The sequence below is a fragment of the Malania oleifera genome, chromosome 1 (assembly GCF_029873635.1).
Source record: "Malania oleifera isolate guangnan ecotype guangnan chromosome 1, ASM2987363v1, whole genome shotgun sequence".
NCBI lineage: Eukaryota > Viridiplantae > Streptophyta > Magnoliopsida > Santalales > Ximeniaceae > Malania > Malania oleifera.
The window spans coordinates 11956542-11969681 of NC_080417.1; positions in this window are offsets into that span (position 1 = coordinate 11956542).

Sequence of the window (13140 nt, forward strand, 5' to 3'; positions counted from 1 at the left end):
GTTGCACAAGGATGTCACAGTTTGTACGAAAGTTAGTAATGGTGGGAGATTTTCTAGAGGCATCTTTTATTAAAATTTAAAGCGTTTGTATCAGACATTAAGGAGTGAGATTCTTAGATCTATGGGGAAAGGAAAAGAGAGTATAAAACTAATTCTTAAACCACGTACAGGTGGGGCTTTGAGTTTCTTATAGGGCTGGTGAAAACCCACTTAGATTTTAACACAAGGGGAACCACAAATATTGCTCAGAGACTCAGAGGATTTCGTTAGAAATCTGAATAGGTTTTCGATTTAAATCTAATAGCAGCACAATTATGAAACAGTAACTTGTAGAATTAATGATTTGAATTGGTAGTGACCTTATTTTAAATTTTAATTTGTATAATTTAAATAAAATATTGCATAAAATCATACTTAATTTTATATAAATCTTATCTACTCTCAAACCCATGACAGTCATTAAATCTCACGCCTAGTTGTGATGATATGGGTGAGTAATTAATTGAATCCATCCCATCCTTCGATTTGGATTTGACAGCATGCGTCTCATTACAAATCATGTGCGCAACATTATTTAAGATATGACCACTGAGTGATTTAATCATTTGCATGATCACTACTCTCCTGGCCATGCAATTCATCTAATAATTAAACATATTAGTTTTAGGTAATAATAAATCTTGGCCGTCCATCGTTCTATCCTAACATTCCATTAACCACACAATATTATTTCCACCATTATTATTATTATTATTATTATTATTATTATTATTATTATATACTTTGAGGTTCGGTTTGAAATTTAAGAAGTATCATAGGAAGGAAGAAATTTACCTTTTCATATTTGATTGTCAAAGAAACTGAAAAATAAAAAATAAAAATATTTTAAATTCATAAACAAAATTTTGATTTTTCACATCATTTGTTTTTAAATTTTTCTAAGTTTCAATTATATTAAACGAACTTTCATTTTCAATAAAAATTTAATATTAGAGAAAATATAATAAAAATAATATATTATTTTCCTTTCCTTTTTTTTTTTTGGTCTTCTTTAAGTTGATCTAAATGAGAGATTTTTTTATGAAAATATTAAGAAAAAAATACAAATATAAGTGAATGTAGCAAAATTTACGATTTTAAACTTTGACGACTTTTGGAAAGATGGTTTTGTCGTGCATGTATTCCTTGGCCCCCCTCCCCCTTGGCTCCCCGCATGCCCCCTCTCCCCCCAAACCCGTGCTCTACTTATTCTCCTTCGCCTTCCCGCTTCCCATTCATCCTTTCTCTTGACTTCTTTCTTTCTCTTCTTCTTCTTCCTTTCTCCTCTAGCCTTCCTCACCACCTTCAAGTGCTAAGTGAACGTTTTGCAAATTTACTTTAGTTGAAAATTTAAATTTCTTAATTTGTGTTGAAAATTTAGAATGAAGTCAAGTTCTTCAGATAACACAGTTACGGTCTTATTATTCGCTGACGGTGAGATTATACATGGGTCGATCGATATTGAGTACAACACAAGGCCAACGAAGGCGATTTGAGTTATATATTTGAAATTTTTGTTAAAAGCATCCCTCAAAGCAAGAGTATGGGAGGAGCTTCAATTGTGTAAAGGGAGAATTTCTCCATCCTCAATCATATAATGAATACGATACTGTTGAGACAAATAGGCTATTTCATCACTTTTCACAGGTGACGACACCTTTAAATTTGAATGACGTCCCAAGTACATCATTTCAGCCAGAATTCTTGTCAACAGAGTTTGGAAGTGAGGAAACTAATTTGCAAGGATTCAATGTGGGATGTAGACCTGGAAAAATGGATAAAAATCCGTTAATCTGAACCACATCCAACCCGTTTTAATCGACTTATAATTATCCGTTTTCTAAACGAGTCAAATATGGTTTTTTATTTTCATATCCGCCCCCTTAGCGGGTTGGGTCGGGTTTATCCGCCCGCTTACAAAATTAACCCAGGAAAGCCCAATAGGCTACAGCCTAAACCCTTTAACCCAGCCAGCCCAGTAAGCCCACTGCCCAAATGCCCACACAGCCCACTACCCACACGCCCCGCTCAGCGCCTCACTACTTCAGCCCTTCCCACTCCCAAGTCACTCATCTGAATCTTTTGATTCTTCTTTCATTCTCTGCGTTTTCACTTCCCAGTTCCCGTTCACTTTCGCTTAGGGTTTCATACTTCAATTTTTCGACACCGTCGTCAATTGTCGCCCATTGCTCGCTCGCTCGCTTGCTCGTGGAGCCTTGTGAGTTTGACAACCCTGGCCTTGCGGTGTTGTCGTACTTTCGCCAGTTCGCTGCTTGCCCATCGCTCTCTCGCTCGAGTTGCCCGTTGTCTGCTTCTTCTCTCATTCTCTGTGTTCTCACTTCTCATTCACTTTCGTTTAGGGTTTTGCTTTCGTCGTCGTCGACTATCGCCCATCACTCGCTTGTTGCTTCAGCTTCACGAACCACGGAACCAGGCTCAATTCTCTCTCTTTTGGGGAAATTTGTCTTCTGAGTTCTGACTTCTGAGTCGTTTGTTGGTTTTTGATTTTTTGATTTTTCTTTTTTTGATTTTTAATTTTTATTTTTGATTTCGTTTCTGGAATTTTTGACAATAATACCAATCAGCCCATAAAATTTTGTCTTAAGTTGTATTTGAGGTAGTTGATTTCGAGCTTTGCACTTAGATGGTATTCAATATAATTTCACACTAAAAATATAATTCTACAACTTATTTGAAGAAAAGCAAATATATGGGGAGAAAATTCAATCGTTGTTAAGAGTATGAGTTTTAAACTTATGATTTTAATTGTTGTGAATTTTAAAAAAAAAAAAAAAAAAGTCAGTGCAATTTGAGATATGTAATTTGTGCATTGCTTGACTACTTTGTTGGTAAAGCAAGAGATAATGAGATAGTTTTTAAGAATTGAGGTTACCTTTCATTCAATCAATGTCTATTTTAAGGATATAAAATCATGATATAAGAAATTGATAGTTTAAAAAAATTAAAAGATGTTATCATAGTAATGTAAATAAGAATGCATCATAACATTGAATAGAGAATGATAATATCCTATTTTTAATATGGAAAATTGGGAATGTCTATTTTGAGAGATTCCTCGGATTTGAAAATAGCTATGTTTAAAGAAATAAGCATGCTTTAAGAACAGTTGTAATGTTTAGATTTTAGAGAGACTCACACGAGTCACACGTTTCTATTTGAGTTGGATTGAGACTAATTTATTATGTTTTAATGCTTACAGTTTTACTTACATGAATCATGAGTTGTTAATTAGTATAAACGATTGAATGATTGATATAATTATTAGAAAAGTTAATACACAAACTAATCGCAAGTTGTCGTATACAACTTAAATTATTATGACACAATATAAATTATTAATAAAATTATATTTGAGAATGGCGGATTATCCACCCATCCGCCATGAATTATCCAACCCGAAACCGCCTAATCCGCTACTTAAACGAGTCGAATATGTATTATAATTTATTCACCTGATAATCTGCCTTATCCACCACGGATTATCCGACCCGATCCACTTTGCCAGGTCTAGTGGGATGCAATTTTCATCATGAACTACAACAATCAACTAAATATAGGTATGACCAAAGTTCAGCTAAAGTTGTGTCTATACCAAAATTTCAAACGGTTCCATCTATCGTTATGACTGAGAAGGGGGCATACACAGTCGAGCCAATGCAACTTGATACGGAGTGTGACCATAAATTAGAGGAAGAATATGATCTAGAATAGAATTTTGAAGAGGCAAAAGCAGGGGTAAATGAGGTCTGTGGACCGAATGATTATGGGGTTCAACATGAAGAAGTTGTCATGCCTCCTAAGAACATAGTTCTGGATTAGAGACATACATGCGATGTGCCGCCATTAGCTTACATGATTGATGTTGAAGATGGTCATATCATAACTTGATTTGACAGTTCCCTTGGGGGATTCGGTGGAATGATGTCTCAGAATTTTGTAAGAGTATGATTTTTGACACAAAGGATGATCTGATACACTTTGTCAACATCTAATTTTTCATATATAAATAAATTGTAAAAAATTGATCATTTAAAGTGCATTAAAAAATTAATGCAAAATGCGGTGCATGTGAGACAACTTTTTTAAAAATATGTTTTTATTGGCATTTCTTCAAACAAGGCTTTTACGGTTGGAACCCGTTTACTACAAAAAGCAAAGAACAAAAAGACATAAAACATGCAACCCCCCTAGGGCAAACATTTTGTGATGCCCTGATTTTTCCGTACAATTTTTTTTTTCAATCAATAATAAATAAATATTCATTCATAAATCGGTCATGTCAACAATCCTACTATCATTCGTACGACCCGACCTGCATTGGGTACCGGGTAAAAAGTCATTTTATTTATAAAACCTAATAGCGGAAGACAGTGTATTTATATTATTCAAAATACAATACCTAGAATATCTACATACACACATATACATCATTATCACAACTCAAAAACTACCCAACACTAGGGGAGTTACACCTCCCCTAGTCCAGAAACTCACCCTGTGTATCAGGGTCTCAGCTTCCAATGGTCACGGAGCTCTATCGCCTGATCTATCTCTGTTCCTTAAAAAATTTAGATAATTTGGGTGAGACACATCTCAGTAAGAAGGAATAAATTATTTACAGTGTGTGACCATATGAGTTCAGTTATAACATACTTTACTTTTCAAAATAACATTTCATCTGAGAAAATACACTAGCAAATATATTCTCATAGTCATAGATATACAATACAAGCTTTTATAAGCTTTGAAACCATTTCTCAAATTCAATTATTTCTAACAAAATTTACCCGCAAAGTTCCTGAGAATAAAGAAGATTACCCACCCATACAGGTAGCTTCCCTCTGCCTTAACACGTTATGCAGCCAGATATGGCCACATCTGATACCTCTGCCCTAACACATTATCATTCTTTATTTCTCAATTTCCATTCTTTCTTTCATTTCTCATTTTAGCCAATTTTATCATTCTTTCACTTTTCGTTTCCATTTTACTTTCTGGCTCATGAGTATCCTCGGTATCAAATGCCAATATCGCGTCTGTAACTCATGGCCACCCTGAGGATCTTTCTATCCATGTCATGCTTCCCCCCATGGTGAAGGTTGTGCGACCCGAAGGCTGGATCTAACCGCGGTTGGCCGACTCGATTAGATCAAAGTATCATATCACATATCGCGTCTGTAGTACGATTGGCTGGCCTATAACCCTGATCTGGACTCAGGGGGCCCAGCAACCCTACAAAATGGCTCAGTCGACTGTCACACCACACGCTTCAAGAGTCCATGTGGGTGCACTAACACCACTAGCAACGGTACCATGCTCAATATCATAACTATCCAACAGGGTTCACTACCACATACCTGCAGTCATTATGCGGTATTGATATTTCATCAATCATATTCCAGTATATCACAATTCACTTCAATATAAATATTCTTATCGTTTTCTGTGCACATTTCATCATCTAGTAGTAACATATATCATATTTCACGTATTTTTCACCTTTTCCCAAAATACTCATATCAATAATTTGTACAAACTCATTTCTCATGCAAATAATTTCCACTCACAAATAAATACCACATTTCATTATTTTCCAATATCATAAATGCACAAAATCTCATCTTTCTGGAAAATCATTTCTACTCACATATAAATACCATATTTCATTATTTTTCACTAACCACATCAATAATTCTCATTTCAATATTTTCTTAGAAATTACTTATCGTTATATTTCACACCCCAAAATATCACAATTTAAAATTACTCAAATGCCACACAATTTATCTGATATTTATATCATAATAATTTTCAGACAAAATATCATATGTTCATTTTCACATATTAACTCAAACAGTAATTCTAAAAACATTGCTATAATTTATTCCCCTTACCTGGTTTACTGAGAGTCTCGTTAGGACCCAAACCCTACGCCCTTGATGCCCGAAATTCAAACCCTGCAATTTGCATTTTTCTCAGATTAATTAATTCATTTCCCCAAAATACTACCCATCTAGCCTTCCCTAAGCCCCATGCATTCCAAATTAACATTTAAACTAATATTTGACACCCCCACTTAATTTCCTGAATTTTACCCGTGGGTCCCAAAATTACACCTGTGGTGCTCACCCGGGCCCTAAATTCTGAAAATTCTACTTCAACTCGAGATGCTCAACATTTTAGCATTTCTAAATTAATCTTAATTAATTAAAAATAAGCCCCTTAATAACCCCCGTACCTCAAATTTGGGGTTTTGCTTACGACGACCCCATGAGAATTTCATCTCACTAGACTAATAAAGAATCATCCAAAGATTCTCATGGTAGTGTCCGTTCGTCAATCAGACTTATAATTTGCAAGTAATTAAAGAAAAAGAGGAAATTAGCTTACCCTAGGAGATACACCTACGCCGCTCCTACCACCGATCCTAATTAATTAAAAATAAGTCCCTTAAGAACCTCCGTACCCCAAATTTGAGGTTTTGCCTACGACGACCCCACAAGAATTTCATCCCGTTACACTAATAAAGAATCATCCCTAGATTCTCATGGTGGTGTCCATTCGTCAATTAGACTTATAATTTGCAAGTAATTAAAGAAAAAGGAGAAATTGGCTTACCCCAGGAGATACACCTATGCTGCTCCTACCACCGATCCGCTCTGATAGAAATGACGGCAACGGAGAATGAAGCCCAATGGTATCCTCTGATTTTTGATTAGGGGAAAATCCATCACAAAACTGAGGAGAAAGGAAGAGAGAACGAGAGAAGAGAGAAAGATAAAAAAATAAAATAAAAAAAACTGAAGGGGGGAAGCGTTTCCTGCGCCACAGACAGATAATAATATATTTTATTAATAAAAATAAAATAAATTTTAATTATTATTATTTTTTAATAAATTTAATTAATTAATTTTTTTATTTTTGTTTTTTTAATTTTTTATTTTTAGGAATCACTCTACTAATCTTATATAATTATTTTTTTTTTGGGTTATTATAGATTTATACATTCATTGCAAAAGAAAACAAGAGAACTTCATCAACTTGACATTTTGTACCAAAAGATCCTAGTTGCACTAACGAAACCCCCACTACCATTTGCCTCCACGGCATTGCGAGATTTGACCATCTTCATTATCAATAGAATTAATAGATAGCCTAGCATAATTGGGAATTGGACTTCCCTCTACTATTATTTCTTTGTTGTCTCTGAAGTCAAGCCAGTCTGCTTCCCTCAAGCTTTGCACCTTATAGTTCATTGGAAGACAATTTACAATAGAATGGCTTACCCCCCCCCCCCCTAGCGTGATAATCACAGGTTGCATTTGTTGAAGATTAAACATGAACAGTGGGACGGTGGTAGCAAAATTTGACGATGGCAGCTCCACTAACCCCAACCCATTGTTGTTGAATTGCAGTGGAGAGTAGGCAACCTATCTTCACCAACCAGCCTACTTGTTTGAATTTAATCCTACCTATCATTTATCCTTTGCTATAAATATATGTGTGTGTGTGTGTAATGTAATGTGTGGTGTAGAACGGGTGAATAACCAGTAAGTGAGAGTGTGTATTTAGAATTCCTCAGCCATATATATATATATATATATATATATATATATATATATATATTTTTTCAAATTGAAATTAATTATTTTGCAATAAAGTGCAATTCTTCACTGAGTTTCAATCACAACCAGTGATTGAGTGAATCCCCTCCGCCCATCAGTAGCATTAGAGTATCTAGGTTCGCTGCAATTTTCCAAACAGAGGCGAATAGAGGGAAATTTGATTTTTTTCCCAGATTTGAAGTTACTAAAAATCAAAAATTGAGCATACCATTGTGAAATTTGCATTGAGACGATTCCAAAGGTGAAAACTGTGCTTCAAACGGAGTCTGGGAGCCCCCACACGCGCCCACACGTGCCGAAAAATGAAACAGTGTCCTCCACATGTGCGGCACATGCCGGCGAGGACACTGACCGCTGATGTCATGCACTCCACACGCCTGAACGTGTCTTCCTCACCCAACTGGTGAGATCCAACCCGGACACCTAATCCGCAACTTGGCCCAACAACCCGTAACCGGCCCCCCGAAGACAATCCAACCCTATTCCAAACCCGCGAGCACGACCCAACTCGGCTACCGACCCATGTCTAGTTGCCGACACGCGGGTGCCGTGCAAAATCCGCCACACGTCTTAACGGTAATAACTAACGCCGTTATTCTTTGTTAAGTCAAACCATTTAAAAAAAAAACAGTTCAGAACTTTTTTTGGCCTGTTCAATGATTTTTAAATCGGTTCTTTGCAATCCAAAATCGGTTCCTAAGGTTTTTCAACCTTCTGAATACACTAGTGGCATCGGATTTACCAAAATCAATCTCTATCACTTTGTTCTTGATATATTAAACCCAATGGAAAACAGTGCTACCCAAGCGGTCATTCCAAAGTTGACACGGGAGAATTATGACAACTGGTCTATTCAGATAAAAGCCCTTCTAGGTGCTCAAGATGTCATGGACATCGTTGAAGATTGGTACAGAGAAGCCCCATCAAAGGAAGATAAAACAACTATGTTGGACGCTCAAAGAACGATCTTGTGAGTCGATCGAAAAAAGGATTGCAAGGCGAAATTATAGAGACTTGAACTCGTAAAATAAGGAAAAGGGTAAAAAAGTAATTTTAGTAGGCTTTGTCGAAGAAGCCAAGGTTCTCGTCGATGAAGGTCCTTCTGCGATTTGTCACCAAATTCTGAGCCTCGGCAACGAAGAGATCCCAACTGACAGGAAAAATATCAGACAAGGGTTTGCCGACGAAGGAAAGATGTTCGTTGACAAAGAGCCTTCTGTGTCTCATCGATGAAGGCACCATTCGTCGATGAGTTTAACAGGGTTAAGGGGTTTATAAATATCATTTTTGGTTGCTTAAGGATTAAGAAACTCCAAACTCTCTCTCTCTCCCACTAGAACCAGCGAACTCTCTCTCTCTCTCTCTCTCTCTCTCTCTCTCTCTCTCTCTCTCTCTCTCTCTCTCTCTCTCTCTCTCTTTTTCTTCGATTCCATCATTGTTTGCCACCCAAATCCACGATCGAATTTACTACGTGGATCAGGGGGGAAATATCTATGATTATAGCTGATTGGATCATCGTTTTGAAGATTTCTAGGTTTTATCTAAAAATTGAGGTAAGGGTCTGATTTAGTTTCTGATTCGGTAGATCTGTAGTAAATAGAATTATGTTGAAGTGTTGTTCTATGGTTTTTAGGTTTTGAGTACTCAGTTTGTTGTTTTGGAGCCGAGTAGTTCGTATTTTGGAATTCGAAAAATAGGTAAGGGGATTTGTTTACATTAGTTTTTTTTTTTAAAAAAAAAAACTAAACCTCTAAAAAGTTAGCTTATGTTTATATGTATGATACAACTGCTTATTTGCCAAGTTTCACCAAGTAAAAATGTCAATTTTACAATTTTGGTAAAAACTGAGGGTTTTGGCGTATGATCTCCAAACTTTTCAAAACTTCTCTATTTGTATAAATCTTAACCTAGGAGAATTCTTGAACCCCTTTTTTTTCCATTTAAATGATATTTATTGAGTTATATACTATATAGCGGATTTTTTACCAAACGAGTGTGACGTATGATATGAAATGGAATATGTTAAGTTGTTTAAATACGTATATGAACTATGGGAACTGGAGTTCCATTTTTTGCTATTTGAAAATGTGGAAAACATTTGCGGGTTATATACCGAGCTTTGTATGTAAAAAGGGTTAAACCGAAAGGGTGTGTGCTGGTTTATACCACAATACGATTGAATGAGTTGTGAAAATATTGGAACTGTACAAAGGATTTGTGAATGTGAAACAAGTTAATTCATTTTATCATAAATATATGATATTTGGAAATCGCAGCTTGTTACTATCAGAGCCCTAAAAAGCTCATCGTTATATTAGAGCCTTAAAAAGCTCGTCGTTATATGAGAGCCCTAAAAAGCTCACTGTTATAAGAGAGCCTTAAAAAGAGCAACGTTAAGCGCGGTTCCATTACTTTATATATATTGGATATAGTGCAACCGCACATATGATTTTCAGTGTGGGTATTGAGATAGTTGGCTGGGTATTGGAATGGTCACTGGTGGATTAATGGACCAGGTGGTACTAGTCGAACTATAGTAAATCGCATAACCCGAAGCCAAGGGGTAGTAACGTGTTGGCATTTGTTATTATTATATATAAGCTGGATAGTGTTCTAAATGTGCATATTTATGATTTGAAAACTAAAATGGGCAAAGTCACAGGTTTAAGTACCGGGCGGAGGGATTGTACAGTGTATAGGCCTGTACCCTACCCTAACCTCAGGAACTCTCGCTTGCAACGATGCTTAATTATCTACCGAAGGAATTATATCCATATATCATCTATAATACAGTATTGACAATATGCTATATATGTAATTGCTTTCTATTGGTTTGAATATGTATGGTCACACACTGATGTAATATCTACCACCTTATTGAAAAGTTTCTCCCCTCAACATACAACCTTTGTTTCAGGTCCTACGGAACGTCGGTCCTAGTTTTTAGAGGGACTTGAAGGGTTGTTTTGTTTTTAGCTTATGTAAGTGTTTGCATATGTAATAGACATATTTCAGAATATCTTTTTGGGATTGTAAGAACAAATTATGTTTTAAGTATGAATGTATGTATTTGAGGATACAGTTAGAAAACTTTGGGTATGTCTTTTAGAATTTCCATACGGATATTTATGTTTTCCGCTATGCATGAAATTTCAGATCAGTATGAAACACTCGTATGTCTCTATACAGGGCCGGTTGTATATGTATGTTTATCAAAGATAGGTGTATTATATAGGTGTAGTAGCACTCTGGGGCCGTATAACGGGCTGGGGCGTTACAGTTGGTATCAGAGCCTTAACCAGCCGAAAGTGTGATATGTTTCACGCTACTTGGTTATGGTAATGCTCAGAGCTTAGGTTGCTAGGTTCTATAGATTGGACTATACTAGAGTTTAGGGTGGAAATAAGACATTTGAGTTTTTCTTTGTATACCTGGAGACAGAAATCCATTGATAGACTTTTGTGTTTTTTTGGATCAATCCAAAGGTTTAGAAAATCACGGCAATCCATTGACGGTTTTGTTTCTAAGTGGAAGGGCAGAACTTGAGTTAGAATGAGAATGTTAAATTATTAGAGTATGTCAATATTAAGAATGTGAATTTAGGGATCTAAGTTTATAGTATTGTAGTATTAGCTCATACCTAGGCTATTAAGCTTCTAATGGAAGTTCACAATTTCTTTTTAGGATGGAATCTAGGGACAATACTACCAACGTGGGAGGCAGTAGTAGTGAGGGGGCCAGCCATGAGGCTAGCAGTGACTCTGCAAGTGTATTACAGGATTTCGCACAGCAACTTATGGTTGAGGTGGTGCGAACGAATAGAGAGCAGGATCGTCCCACAACTGAGATGAGATGCTCCATTGATTAGTTCACTAGATTGAAGCCTTCGATTTTCATAGGAAGTGTAGATCCAATTCGAGCTGAGAATTGGATCCAGGAGATTGAGAAGATCCTGGATGTTCTGAACTACACAAAGAAGCAGAAGGTAACCTTTGCAATGTTCAAGTTGTTAGGGGAAGTAGAGAGATGGTGGGTTTCGGTAAAGAAGATGGAGGAGCATCGACCGATAATAGTCGCAATGACGTAGGCCCATTTCAGAGAATTGTTCTTTGAATGGTACTTTTTGGCCACTATTAGAAATGCGAAAATAGAGGAATGTATGAGCTTGACACAGAAGTTGCTGACAGTACAGCAGTACGCTGCTAGATTTCAAGAGCTATCCCTATTTGCTCCTTTCATGATACCAGATGAGGCAATGAAGGTCTAGAAGTTTCAAAGGGGTCTAAGGAAGGAGATCCGGAGGTAGACAACGATTTCGCAGTTGCAGGACTTTGCTCCACTGGTAGACAAAACCATTGTAGCAAAGGAGAGTCTGCTGGAGGACGCAGAGGTCTAGGTCTCGAAGAAGAGGCCAACGCCTCCTAGTTCTACTTCTGGGGCAAGTCAGGGTCACTGGAAGAAGAATAGTAGTGGTACATCTGAAAGCACCACATCCTATCGTGGTTGCCCTACGTGTGGTAAGAGGCACTCTAGGCAGTTTTGGAGGACTACAGGGGCTTGTATGCGGTGTGGTAAGTAGGGATATCAGGCGAAAGATTGTCGCATGTAGGGAAATAGTGGAGCCCCACAATAGCCATACAAAGGAGATACATAGACGCAGCGTGGTGGTCAATAGGGGGTACAACCCAGGCTAGGGTGTATTCCTTGACTCCAGGCGACGCTGAGAATGCTGGTGATGTTGTCATAGGTATCATTTACATGGTTCCTCATAAAGATGTTATATTATTCGATTTCGAGGCAACACATTCCTTTATCTCCCGGGGATTCATTAAATTGTGCGGATTAGAGGTGCAATAGTTAGATTATGAACTGGTAGTGGCTACGCCATCTGGGTTTGTAGTCGTATAGAGCAAAGTAGTTCGTGATTTCCTAGTAGAAATTTAGGAGAGGGTACTACCAGGCAGTCTTATTGTGTTTGGCATGCATGGTTTTGATATCATCCTAGGGATGGACTGGTTATCTGCCAGTTATGCCAGTATCGATTACCACAGGAGAGAGGTGATGTTTAAACCGCCAGCGGAGCAGGAGTCCAAGTTCCTAGGGGCATGTGTACGTTCTGCACCACGGATCCTTTCAGCTATGCAGGCTAGGAGATTACTCCTGGAGGGATGCCAAGGGTACCTAGTGTTTGTGAAAGACATGCCGGAAGAGGAATGCAAACTGGAGGGCATTCCTGTAGTGTGCGAGTTCCCAGATGTATTTCTAGAGGACTTATCGAGATTACCTCTAGATCGCGAGGTGGAGTTTGTTATAGAGTTGGTTCCAGATACGATGCCAATATTGAAAGCTCCATACCGTATGGCTCCAGCAGAATTAAGAGAGTTAAAGGAGCAGCTTCAGGAGCTACTAGATAAGGGGTACATTTGACCGAGTGTTTCACCCTGGGGAGCAAAGG